Source organism: Aquarana catesbeiana, linkage group LG03 (genome assembly GCF_042186555.1).
Source record: "Aquarana catesbeiana isolate 2022-GZ linkage group LG03, ASM4218655v1, whole genome shotgun sequence".
Taxonomy (NCBI): Eukaryota; Metazoa; Chordata; class Amphibia; order Anura; family Ranidae; genus Aquarana; species Aquarana catesbeiana.
In genome coordinates, this window is record NC_133326.1 from 207,296,969 (window position 1) to 207,309,483 (window position 12,515).

Genomic DNA, 12,515 nt, shown 5'->3' on the forward strand with positions numbered 1-12,515 from the left:
TACAGGAATATTCCTATAATGTTCTTGATAAGACCATTTTGGAAATGTTCTCCATCCCTAGAGATGTATGTCTACATAACAGGGATTCTGCAATTAAGGACATATGATCAGAACAGCAACTGAGCTTTATCCCTGGTTTTCATTCACAATATAGGAAAGTTGAATCAATTTTCTATAAACATTGGTCTATTTGTGCATGGATAAAGTCCTTGGACTAGTGTTACCTAAGAATCCAAAATCTGTTTATAGAAAAGCCCTGAATTTTGGGGACAGGATTGGAAAGAAGATATTGGATCCGCCTTGAAGGAAAATTACTTTTCTGGATTGAAAAGGTTTCTTTTCATGTGGTAAATGTAAAGGGTGCAGATATAGTAGAATAAATAGGAGGAATTGTACTACTTTTGTATCTCAGACTATCTCAGACTTTTTTTTCTCTGGTTTCATCAGTCTATCAATTAAGGGGTGTGGTTAATTGCTTACAGGTGCCTATATGGTTGTAGGACTCAGTCTGAGCGTGCTCAGTCTGAAGCTGTGGAACTTGGTGTAAGTGGAGCTGGAATAAGTGGGAGTTAAAAAACCAGAGTTAGAGTGTACAAGTCTTGCTGTTTGTTTGCTGTTTGCTGTTTGTTTACTGTTTGTTTGCTGTTTGTTTGCTGTTTGCTGTTTGCTGTTTGTTTGCTGTTTGCTTGCTGTTTGTTTGCTGTTTGTTTGCTGGGTTGCATTTTTGGGGCTTTTCCTTTTAGTTTTTAATTTGCCTTTTGCTGTCACTTTTTTAAATAGCTTTTTTTTTTTTTTTTTTTTTCTCTGGTTTCATCAGTCTATCAATTAAGGGGTGTGGTTAATTGCTCACAGGTGCCTATTTAACTGGTTGTAGGACTCAGTCTGAGCGTGCTCAGTCTGAAGCTGTGGAACTTGGTGTAAGTGGAGCTGGAATAAGTGGGAGTTAAAAAACCAGAGTTTAAAACAGGAGGTTGTAACAGGGGTCATAGTACCTGTGTAGTGTGAGTATCTGAGTGTTGTCTGAGTAGTGTGTGTGGATCGTTAGTACTTGTGTATTGTGTACTGTGTACTTGTGTATTGCGAGTGCACGTAGGTCTGTGAGTACCTGTGTATTGTCTTGTTGTGTACCTGTGTATTGTCTTGTTGTGTACCTGTGTATTGTCTTGTTGTGTACCTGTGTATTGTCTTGAGTATTAGTGCCAGGAAGCTAGCTGTTAGGTAATTTGGACAGGGTAAAATCCCCAAATCCTCACTAAATTTAATAGGTACGATGCCCGGCGGGTGTGGAGAGGCGACTCTTTGTACATCTTGCCGCATGTATGCGTTCCTTGATCATCCGATCGAGGGCGAATACTGCTGTGCAAAATGTAAGCACATTGTTTCCCTGGAAGCCCAGGTTCTGAATCTAGGGAAGCAACTGTCAGCACTGAGAAGTCCCTCCATACTAAAGGTGAGCCAGGAACGTACACGGCAGGTGCCGGCAGGGGCCAGCACAGAGGCGGGTGGAGACAAAGAGGTGCAGGCACTAGCAAAGAGTAGATGGGTGACAGTCAGGACGGGTAGAGGGGGAAGTGCCAGAGAGGCCGATCCAGGACTGGAGCATCCCAATAAGTACGCTCCATTAAGTGACATTGGTGAAACCAGTCAGGGACCAGCACTGCTGGAGCTGAGGGACTCTCCTAGCTGCCAGGGGAAGAACTCCTCCAGTGAGAATGGGGGGGCAGCAAAGGAAAAGGAAAGACAGATTCTGGTGGTAGGGGACTCAATTCTTAGAAGGACAGAGAGGGCAATCTGTAACCAAGACCTGAAGCGCCGAACAGTATGTTGTCTACCGGGCGCTCGGGTTCGGCACATCACAGATCTTGTGGACAGATTACTGGGAGGGGCTGGGGAAGACCCGGCTGTCATGGTGCACGTTGGCACCAATGACAAAGTCAGAGGCAGATGGAGTGTCCTAAAGAACGATTTTAGGGACTTAGGAGCTAAATTGAGGAAAAGGACCTCCAAGGTAGTGTTCTCAGGAATACTACCGGTACTTCGAGCCACACCAGAAAGGCAGAGGGAGATTAGGGAAGTAAACAAGTGGCTGAAGAGCTGGTGTAGTAAGGAGGGGTTTGGGTTCCTGGAGGACTGGGCCGACTTCTCAGTCGGTAACCGGTAATATAGAAGGGACGGACTGCACCTAAATGAGGGGGGTGCAGATCTGCTGGGAATGAAGATGGCCAAAAAGTTAGAGGGGTTTTTAAACTAGGCGATGGGGGGAGGGTCCAGAGACAGTGATAGCCAGCGCGGAAGATATTCCAGAGGGTAGTATTGGGGGCATTAGTGGTAGGTTAACCAAAGCACAAAAACACAAGGTGAGTATAGTAGCAAGTCCTAGTTGCAATCTTGAAACACCCAATACGAGGACAATATGCGACCGGTCTAAACTATGTGGCATGTTCACTAATGCCAGGAGCATGGCGGACAAGATGGGTGAACTAGAGATACTGTTTTACAAGGAGGATTTGGATTTTGTGGGAATTTCAGAGACCTGGTTCAACAGCTCTCATGATTGGCTGGCAAACATTCAAGGGTATACCCTATACCGCAAGGATAGAGAGGGTAAAAAAGGGGGAGGGGTATGCCTATATATCAAGAATAATGTACAAGTGAATGTGAGAGATGACATCACTGAGGGGGCTAGGGAGGAGGTGGAATCTTTATGGGTAGAGCTCCAAAGGGATGAAGCTAAGGGGAAAATAATACTGGGAGTATGCTATAGGCCCTCTAACCTGAGGGAGGAAGTGGAGACGGATCTCCTATCACAAATTGGATTAGCAGCAAGGATGGGAAGTGTTATCATAATGGGGGATTTTAATTATCCAGACATAGACTGGGCGGAGGGAACCGCGCATTCATTTAAGGCTCGCCAGTTCCTTAATGTCTTGCAGGACAATTTTATGGGTCAGATGGTAGACGCACCAACTAGAAATAAAACATTACTGGATCTACTGATTACCAACAATACAGACCTGATCACAGATGTGGAAATACGGGGCAATTTAGGTAACAGCGATCACAGGTCAATTAGTTTCAGTATAAATCACACAAATAGGAAACATGAAGGGAACACAAAGACACTGAATTTCAAAAGAGCCAACTTCTCTAAACTACAAACCTTGCTAAAAGGCATAAATTGGGATAAAATATTAGGAACAAAGAATACGGAGGAGAGATGGGTTTGCTTTAAGAGCATATTAAATAAGGGCATTAGCCAATGTATCCCATTGGGTAATAAATTTAAAAGAGCGAACAAACATCCTGGATGGCTTAACTCCAATGTAAAAATGCATATAAAAGCAAAGGAGAAGGCCTTCAAAAAATACAAGGTTAAGGGATCATCCTCAGCATTCAAAATTTATAAAGAATGCAATAAGAAATGTAAGGGTGCAATTAGGACGGCTAAGATAGAACATGAAAGACACATAGCGGAGGAGAGCAAAAAAAATCCCAAGAAATTCTTTAAGTATGTAAACAGTAAAAAAGGGAGGACAGACCATATTGGCCCCATAAAGAATGAGGAAGGACATCTGGTTACAAAGGATGGGGAGATGGCAAAGGTATTGAATTTATTCTTCTCCTCAGTCTTCACGAGTGAATCGGGGGGCTTCAGTAACCAAAACTGCAGTGATTATCCTCATGACACAACACAGGAAGCACCTACATGGTTAACAGAGGACGGAATTAAAATTAGACTTGAGAAACTTAACATTAATAAATCACCGGGACCAGATGGCTTGCATCCGAGGGTACTTAGGGAACTCAGTCAGGTGATTGCCAGACCGTTGTTCCTAATTTTTACAGACAGTCTATTGACTGGAATGGTACCAGCTGATTGGAGAAAAGCCAATGTAGCACCAATATTTAAAAAGGGCCCAAAAAACATCCCTGGGAATTACAGACCAGTTAGCCTAACATCAATAGTATGTAAACTCTTGGAGGGGATGATAAGGGACTATATACAAGATTTTAGTAATAAGAATGATATCATTAGCAGTAATCAGCATGGATTCATGAAGAATCGTTCTTGCCAAACCAATCTATTAACCTTCTATGAGGAGGTGAGTTGCCATCTAGATAAAGGAAGGCCCGTAGACGTGGTGTATCTGGATTTTGCAAAAGCATTTGACACAGTTCCCCTTAAACGTTTACTGTACAAAATAAGGTGTGTTGGCATGGACCATAGGGTGAGTACATGGATTGAAAACTGGCTACAAGGGCGTGTTCAGAGGGTGGTGATAAATGGGGAGTACTCAGAATGGTCAGGGGTGGGTAGTGGATTTCCCCAGGGTTCTGTGCTGGGACCAATCCTATTTAATTTGTTCATAAACGACCTGGAGAATGGGATAAACAGTTCAAGCTCTGTATTTGCAGACGATACTAAGCTAAGCAGGGCAATAACTTCTCCGCAGGATGTGGAAATCTTGCAAAAAGACCTGAACAAATTAATGGGGTGGGCGACTACATGGAAAACTTAGGTTCAATGTAGAAAAATGTAAATTAATGCATTTGGGTGGCAAAAATATGAATGCAATCTATACACTGGGGGGAGAACCTCTGGGGGAATCTAGGATGGAAAAGGACCTGGGGGTCCTAGTAGATGATAGGCTCAGCAATGGCATGCAATGCCAAGCTGCTGCTAATAAAGCAAACAGAATATTGGCATGCATTAAAAGGGGGATCAACTCCAGAGATAAAACGATAATTCTCCCGCTCTACAAGACTCTGGTCCGGCCACACCTGGAGTATGCTGTCCAGTTCTGGGCACCAGTCCTCAGGAGGGATGTACTGGAAATGGAGCGAGTACAAAGAAGGGCAACAAAGCTAATAAAGGGTCTGGAGGATCTTAGTTATGAGGAAAGGTTGCGAGCACTGAACTTATTCTCTCTGGAGAAGAGACGCTTGAGAGGGGATATGATTTCAATTTACAAATACTGTACTGGTGACCCCACAATAGGGATAAAACTTTTTTGCAGAAGAGAGTTTAATAAGACTCGTGGCCACTCATTACAATTAGAAGAAAAGAGGTTTAACCTTAAACTACGTAGAGGGTTCTTTACTGTAAGAGTGGCAAGGATGTGGAATTCCCTTCCACAGGCGGTGGTCTCAGCGGGGAGCATTGATAGCTTCAAGAAACTATTAGATAATCACCTGAATGACCGCAACATACAGGGATATACAATGTAATACTGACATATAATCGCACACATAGGTTGGACTTGATGGACTTGTGTCTTTTTTCAACCTCACCTACTATGTAACTATGTAACTACATTATATCTTATTTTATGTTATACAATACTACACATGTTATTAATATTTTACAATGCCTTTCAATATGTTGGACGTACTTTGAAAAAAAGAATTTTGGTGAATGTGCAAAACATTATCAATGGATATAGGCAGCATAGTGTTTTTCTGCACTTTAGACAGATATATAATAGGGATCCTTAGATTTACATGTTGTGGGATTTTGACAGAGTTTATCACTGCCGGAGGAGTTCCAGTGGAATTATGGATATCTCCTAGGATAGAAAACAAAATGGATGTATACTTTTAACTGTGGGGTTGAATTACTAAAACTGGAGAGTGCAAAATCTGGTGCAGCTGTGTATGGCTTCTAAAGCCTCATACACATGGTACGACTGTTGGCCAACTGAGCATCTGATTTTATGTCAAAAGGGCATGTGCCAGGATCTTGTCTTGCATACTAATGGTACACAATTGTCGTGCAACAAACACAAACGTCGTGACGTACTATGAGGAATTTCAGCTCTTGAGCACCACCCTTTGGGCCCCTTCTGCTAATTTCGTGTTTGGTGAGCATTGATTCCGAGCATGCATGTTTGTACTTTTGACTTTTGTGTGATGGATTTGTGTACTGACCATACGAAAATCTGACGTCAATGCGTTGTCTGCCGAAAATTTACTAGCCTGCCATCCAACATTTGTTGGCCGAACATTGGACAACAATTGTCAAAAGGAGCGTACTAACGGTAAGATTTTAGGACAACAGTCTGTCAACAGACAATCCCCTGCCAACAATCGTACCATGTGTACAAGGCTTTAGGCTCTCGCCAGATGCACTACAGTGCATTTTTTTCTGCATCAAAAATGCATGGGCAGTAGGTTATATGGATTCCAATTGCATAGTTCATACCAGTACAGTCTGTTCCAGTGCATTCCAGTGCAGAAAAAAAATTGGAACATGCTGCATTTTTTTCTGCATCGAACTGTACTTAAATGTAGCAAAACACATCAAAATGCACCTGAACGCACATGTCACTAATTTGCTCCTTCATATTAGTGTAACTTCTTCTGAGATAACATAGAAGTCTATGGGGCTGAAATCGCACTGAAGTCTAGTGCAGCGACCTTTTTCCAAAATCGCACTGTGCTGACTCCCATTGAAAATAATGTGACTTCCCTTGTCCCAAAGTATAGAAAAAAACCACACTGGAATGCATAAAAAATGCATCAAAAATGCATGTAAACGCAAATGCAGGAACACATCTGGACTGCGTTTTTGTGTTGAAAACCTAACTTCAACTTGTTGCATTAACCCTCGACAAATAAAACCTGGAAGCTGATTGGTTTCTATGCACAGCTGCACCAGATTTTGCACTCTCCAGCTTTAATAAATCAACCCTTTTGAGTCTGAATGGACTTAACATGGTGTCCTCTTGGGTTTTATTTTAAATTTTTGATTCTTTTTTTTATTTTTTATTTTAAAGGAAAAGTATGGCCAAAGCTCTGTGGTTTACAGGAATGCAGTTAGTTCTGCACTCCTGTCACCCATTTTCAGCAGACAGTGGGCTAAAGCCTGCTGTTGGCTGACACCACAGACTTCACAGTTGGGATCCACCCAGGTGTCTGGATTGGCAGCTGGCTCAAACTCTCAGTGAGCCGATGAAAGCATGAAAAAAGCCGCTCCTGCCCCCTCCACAGCTCAGTACTCCAGTGATCACTGAAGGGGCAAAGCACAGAGCCAGTGACATAGAGTCACTGGCTCTCTGCAGGCTGAGGACCAAGAGCTGAGCGATCAACCATGTTTGATTGTCTTCTCAGTCTTATGCCCCATACACACGGTCGGATTTTCCGACGGAAAATGTGTGATAGGACCTTGTTGTCGGAAATTCCGACCGTGTGTAGGCTCCATCACACATTTTCCATCGGATTTTCCGACACACAAAGTTTGAGAGCAGGATATAAAATTTTCCGACAACAAAATCCGTTGTCGGAAATTCCGATCGTGTGTACACAAATCCGACGGACAAAGTACCACGCATGCTCAGAATAAATAAAGAGATGAAAGCTATTGGCTACTGCCCCGTTTATAGTCCTGACATACGTGTTTTACGTTCAGAATGATCGGATTTTGTGACCGTGTGTATGCAAGACAAGTTTGAGCCAACATCTGTCGGAAAAAATCCTAGGATTTTGTTGTCGGAATGTCCGAACAAAGTCCGACCGTGTGTACAGGGCATTAGAGGGGACATGGGGCAGCTGCAGCTGGGATCGGTGCTGTAGTGTGAATATAATATTTTTTTGAGATTACTGAATTCCTTTTTAATGCACTGCATTTTAATTGAGTATGTTTTTAATTCTAATTTTGTAATTGAATTTTTCCTTGTCAAAAGAAGTTTATTGAGTATACAATGTTATAAAGATACATAAAGTAAGTTTACAAGGATCTATAAAGTAAGCTCATTGTTTTACAGTAGGGTTTATATAGGTAAATATCATGAAATTTCAAATATTAAACATTGGGTTCACGTAAACCTAAATTAAAGATATATATCATTTCCTTAGTTACTTTTGTAGGTATTTAAATGATTTATACCTACTATACATATTGTTTACAAGTAGAGTGTATATAGGTCAAATAAATTCTGATAATGAGCTTTAATCGTAAGGTGGAGAAAAGGAAAGAGAAAGAAGAAAAAGGGTTGAAAGGTAGAGGTATGGTCCACAAGGTTGTCCCGCTCGTCAGTTTATTATTCTTTTTAGTTCTCTTTGAAGCCTTAGAATGGGTGTCTCTGTAAGTCATTTAATCTGTTACCATGGCAACAGGACAGAGTCATTGAAGTTTGACAGGAACTGTTGTTTTATCCAAGGATGCCAAAGTTTTTCAAATTTTGGAATTTGATTTTGATCGATGGCTACCATCTTAGCATGGGACATTGTATTATTCATTCTGTGAATTGTTTCTGCTAGTACCAAGGTAGAAGATTTCCATGCCTTGGCCACTGTTTGTTTTGCAGCCGTTATTAGTTGGATCATAAGTTTGAATTGAGAGAGTGTTAACCATTCCGGTTTTAGATTAAGTAAAGTTAAATATGGATCTGGTTGTATTATTTTTTTAAATATTTTAGATGCAATCACGAAGACTTCCTTCCAGAAGGTTTGGATTACTGGGCACGTCCACCATATGTGTAAATATGTGCCTATTTCTGGGCATCCTCGAAAACAAAGAGCTGAGGTATTAGGTGAATATTTTGCCACTCTAGCGGGTACAAGGTACCAGCGAGTTAGGACTTTATAATTTGTCTCCAGTGCTAAGATGTTGGGTGAGGATGACTTAGATGTGAGCCATATGTTAGACCAGTCCGTGTCTTCTAAAGTTCGTCCCAGGTCCTCCTCCCACCTCTGAACGTAAGAGGGTCTATTAAGATTTGCTACTCCATATAATTGATTATAAAGTGATGAAATTGTACCTTTAGCAAATGGATCTTTTGTACAGATTGATTCAAAAATGGATAATTGGGATAATGGTGTATCCCCCTTTAGGAATGGTGTATAGAAATTTTTGATTTGGAGATATCTGAATATCTCAGAGTTTGGTAGATCATATTTTTCTCTAAGCGATGGGAATGAAAGGAATGATTTAGATGCTATGAAGTCATTTAGTGTCTGAATGCCTGATGTTGTCCAAGCTTTAAAAGAATTTGGGTAGATCCATGCCGGATAAAAGGCCGGATTTCTGATAAAAGAAAGGAGAGGATTGTGTGCAGATTGTAACTGATATTTGGTTTTTAGTTTATCCCAGAGAGATAAGAAGTGTTTAGTTATGGGATTATGAATTTTAAAGCGGTCTTTAGGATCAAGCCATAATAAATTTGATATTAATAGAGGGTCATTTTCTGAAGCCTCTATAAATACCCATAATGGGATTTCCTGTTTTGCATGGTATTTGGATAGACTGGCCAAATGTGCTGCTCTGTAGTAGTTAGTAAAATTAGGGTATCCCAGGCCTCCTTTATTTTTGGGAAGATGTAGTGTGTGTATAGGTATACGTGGTTTAGAAGAGCCCCATATAAACGAAGTTGCTCTTTTTTGTACTATTCTCAAAAAATAGGAAGGAATTGGAATAGGGAGGACTCTGAATAGATAAAGCAATTTGGGTAGAATAGTCATTTTGATTGCATTAATCTTCCCTATCCAGGATAAAGGAAGTTGCGACCATTGTTTTATTAGATTTGTGATCTGTCTTAATACAGGAGGATAATTGGTTGAGAATAAGTCAGAATGAGATGCTGTTAAATGAATTCCAAGATATGGGATTGATTTTTCTGCCCATGTGAATGGGAGTGCAGCCCTAGCCGGGATCAATTCCATGTTTGTGAGTGAAATATTAAGCACTAGGCATTTCTTAGGATTAATCATAAGGCCGGATAGGGCTGCAAATCCATCAAGAGCTGGTATTAAGTTAGGACCAGAGACCTGTGGTGATGATAGAAAAAGTAATATATCGTCTGCAAATATACATAATTTGTGTGTAATACCTCCTATTTCAATGCCAGTTATAGTTTGGTTTGTTCTGATGTATTGGGCCATGGGTTCGAGTATAAGGGCAAATAATAAGGGAGATAATGGGCAACCCTGTCGGGTACCTCTTTCGATATTAAAGGCTTCAGATTTGTATCCAGCATATTTTATATAGGCTTTGGGTTTATTATATAATGCTTTGATCCATGTTAAAAAGTGGGGTCCAAAACCCCATTTTTGTAATGAATATTGCATATATTGCCAGGATACTGTGTCAAATGCCCTCTTAATATCGAGAGATAGAAAACATAAAGGGATTTTCCGTTTTTTAGCAATATGTGCCAATAACACTGCCCTGCGTATATTATCGCCTGCCTGTCTATTTGGCATGAAGCCTACTTGATCTCTATGTATTAATTTTCCTATAATGCTATTGAGGCGTTTTGCTATTATTTTTGCTAATAATTTAATATCGAGGTTTAACAGAGAGATAGGCCGATAATTCACACAGGAAGTATCATCAGAAAGGGGTTTTGGGATCATACAAACAATTGCCATTAGTGTTTCTTGCCGAAAAGAATGTCCATCTAGAAGTTTGTTAAAAGTTTCAGTGAGAATGGGAGAGAGTATTTCTGAGAATGTTTTATAGTATAAAGCCGAGTAGCCGTCTGGGCCTGGTCTTTTGTTAAGTTTTAGGTCTTTTATGGCGTTAGCAACTTCATCTATAGTTATAGGCTCATCCAAACTGCTTTTTTGATTCTGAGATAACTCAGGTAAGGTTATTTTTGAGAAGAAGGATTCAGCCTCTGTAGGATTAAATTCATTGTTTGTCTTGTATAAAGTTGCGAGATGTGAGTGAAATTTATGGACTATTTTAACTGGATTACAAGTGTAAACATTTTTTGATAATTTCAAACGTATTGGTTTGAAAGATTTGTTAGTTGAATTTAATGCCCGAGCCAAATATGTACCTGGTTTGTTTGTATTCATGTAGAAATTGTGTTTGGAGCGTTTGAGGGATTTATCAACTGACTCAGTGAGAAATAGATCGTATTCCAATCTAGATTTTTCCAGATGAGATTTTGTACTCTGAGATGGATTATCTTGAAATGATATGTAGGCTGCATTAAAATTGAGTTCTAGTTTTTTTGCTAGATTTTTGCGTTCCCGTTTAAATAGTGCCATTTGTCTTTGTATTGTACCACGCAAGACAGGCTTATGAGCTTCCCACAGTGTTATTGGGGAAATGTCTGTTGTATTATTAATTGATATGTATTCCTTTAAAGCTTGTTCAATGGCCATCTGATGTAGTGGGTGTTTGAGCATTATGTCCGGTAAGTACCACGTTGGGTCATGCGCTTTTGGTATGGCTGAGGCTATAGTAGTGTATACTGCATTATGGTCAGACCACGGAATCGGAATTATATCTGATGCAATAATTTCTGGTATCATTCCTATTGTTAGAAAAATATGATCTATTCTGGTGAAGGTTTGATGAGGGTGCGAGAAATAAGTGAATTTCTTTTTCATTGGGTTACTTTCTCTCCATGAATCTACCAGATTGTATTTGGAAAGAAGTTGAGAAAAAGGTAATCTAGAGGTTATTTTGGATGGTGTAAAAGGTGATTTATCTAGAAATGGGAGGAGGACCTGGTTCGAATCCCCACACATTATCACTGTTCCTATTTTGTGTGTATTAATCACTTGTAATATATGTGAGAGGAATGGTGTAGGTTGTTTGTTAGGAGCGTAGTAGGAAATCACCGTGATTGCTGTATCCATTATATAACCCATGAGTATCAGGTATCTACCTTCTGGGTCTTTAATTTCTGATGATAAGGTGAATGGTGTGGATCGGTGAAATGCAATTAGAGTTCCCCTTTGCTTGGTACAGGCAGAAGCCGTGTAAATTTGTTGATAAAAAGGAGAAATATATTTTGGAGTAGAATCTTTGGTGAAGTGTGTTTCTTGGAGGCATACTATGTGAGCCTTCTTGTTATGGAAAGTACGGAAGGCTTTGGTCCTTTTTTGAGGGACATTTATTCCCTGAACATTCAGGGAAAGTATATTCAGTGGTGCCATGGCAATAGATCAAATAGTTTTGACTTACTTTTTGTTATGCAGAGCTGACTGCGCAGATCAACCTGTGTGGACTGAAGAGATGAATAGATAGAAAAGAAACCAGTGAATTCTGGAGTAAAGAGTAAACAAAAAACATATGAGATTAGATGATACATTGTATAAATTATTTTTTGCAAGTAATCACAATTTACCCGTGAAAGAGAATAAATATCTCTCTCAGGGGAATAAGTGCCTTCGTCACACTCCCACATAATATGGTTGGGAGAATGAGGAGGGCTAATGGGGGTACACGGATCTTCCGCTTACAGGAGAGAAGTGCTATGTCAAAAGACATCAAAATGATGTTTCATTAATTGGAGTGCAGAATATAGTTTTTGTTGAAATTATTTATTCCAGGGTGGTTGTATATGGTTAGTCTTGCCCTAGGCTAAATAATTCAGTTAGAAAGGTACTGTTAATAACTTTGGTATTGATGAAGATAGTTTGAATTATTTTGGGATTTTAACCCTTTTAGAGTAAACAATTACATATTTTATTCATATGTAACTGTTTAGATATGTTAACTCATAAAATAGAGGTTGTATTGCTTCAGATTAGAATAAACAAAAACATAATTCTAGGAA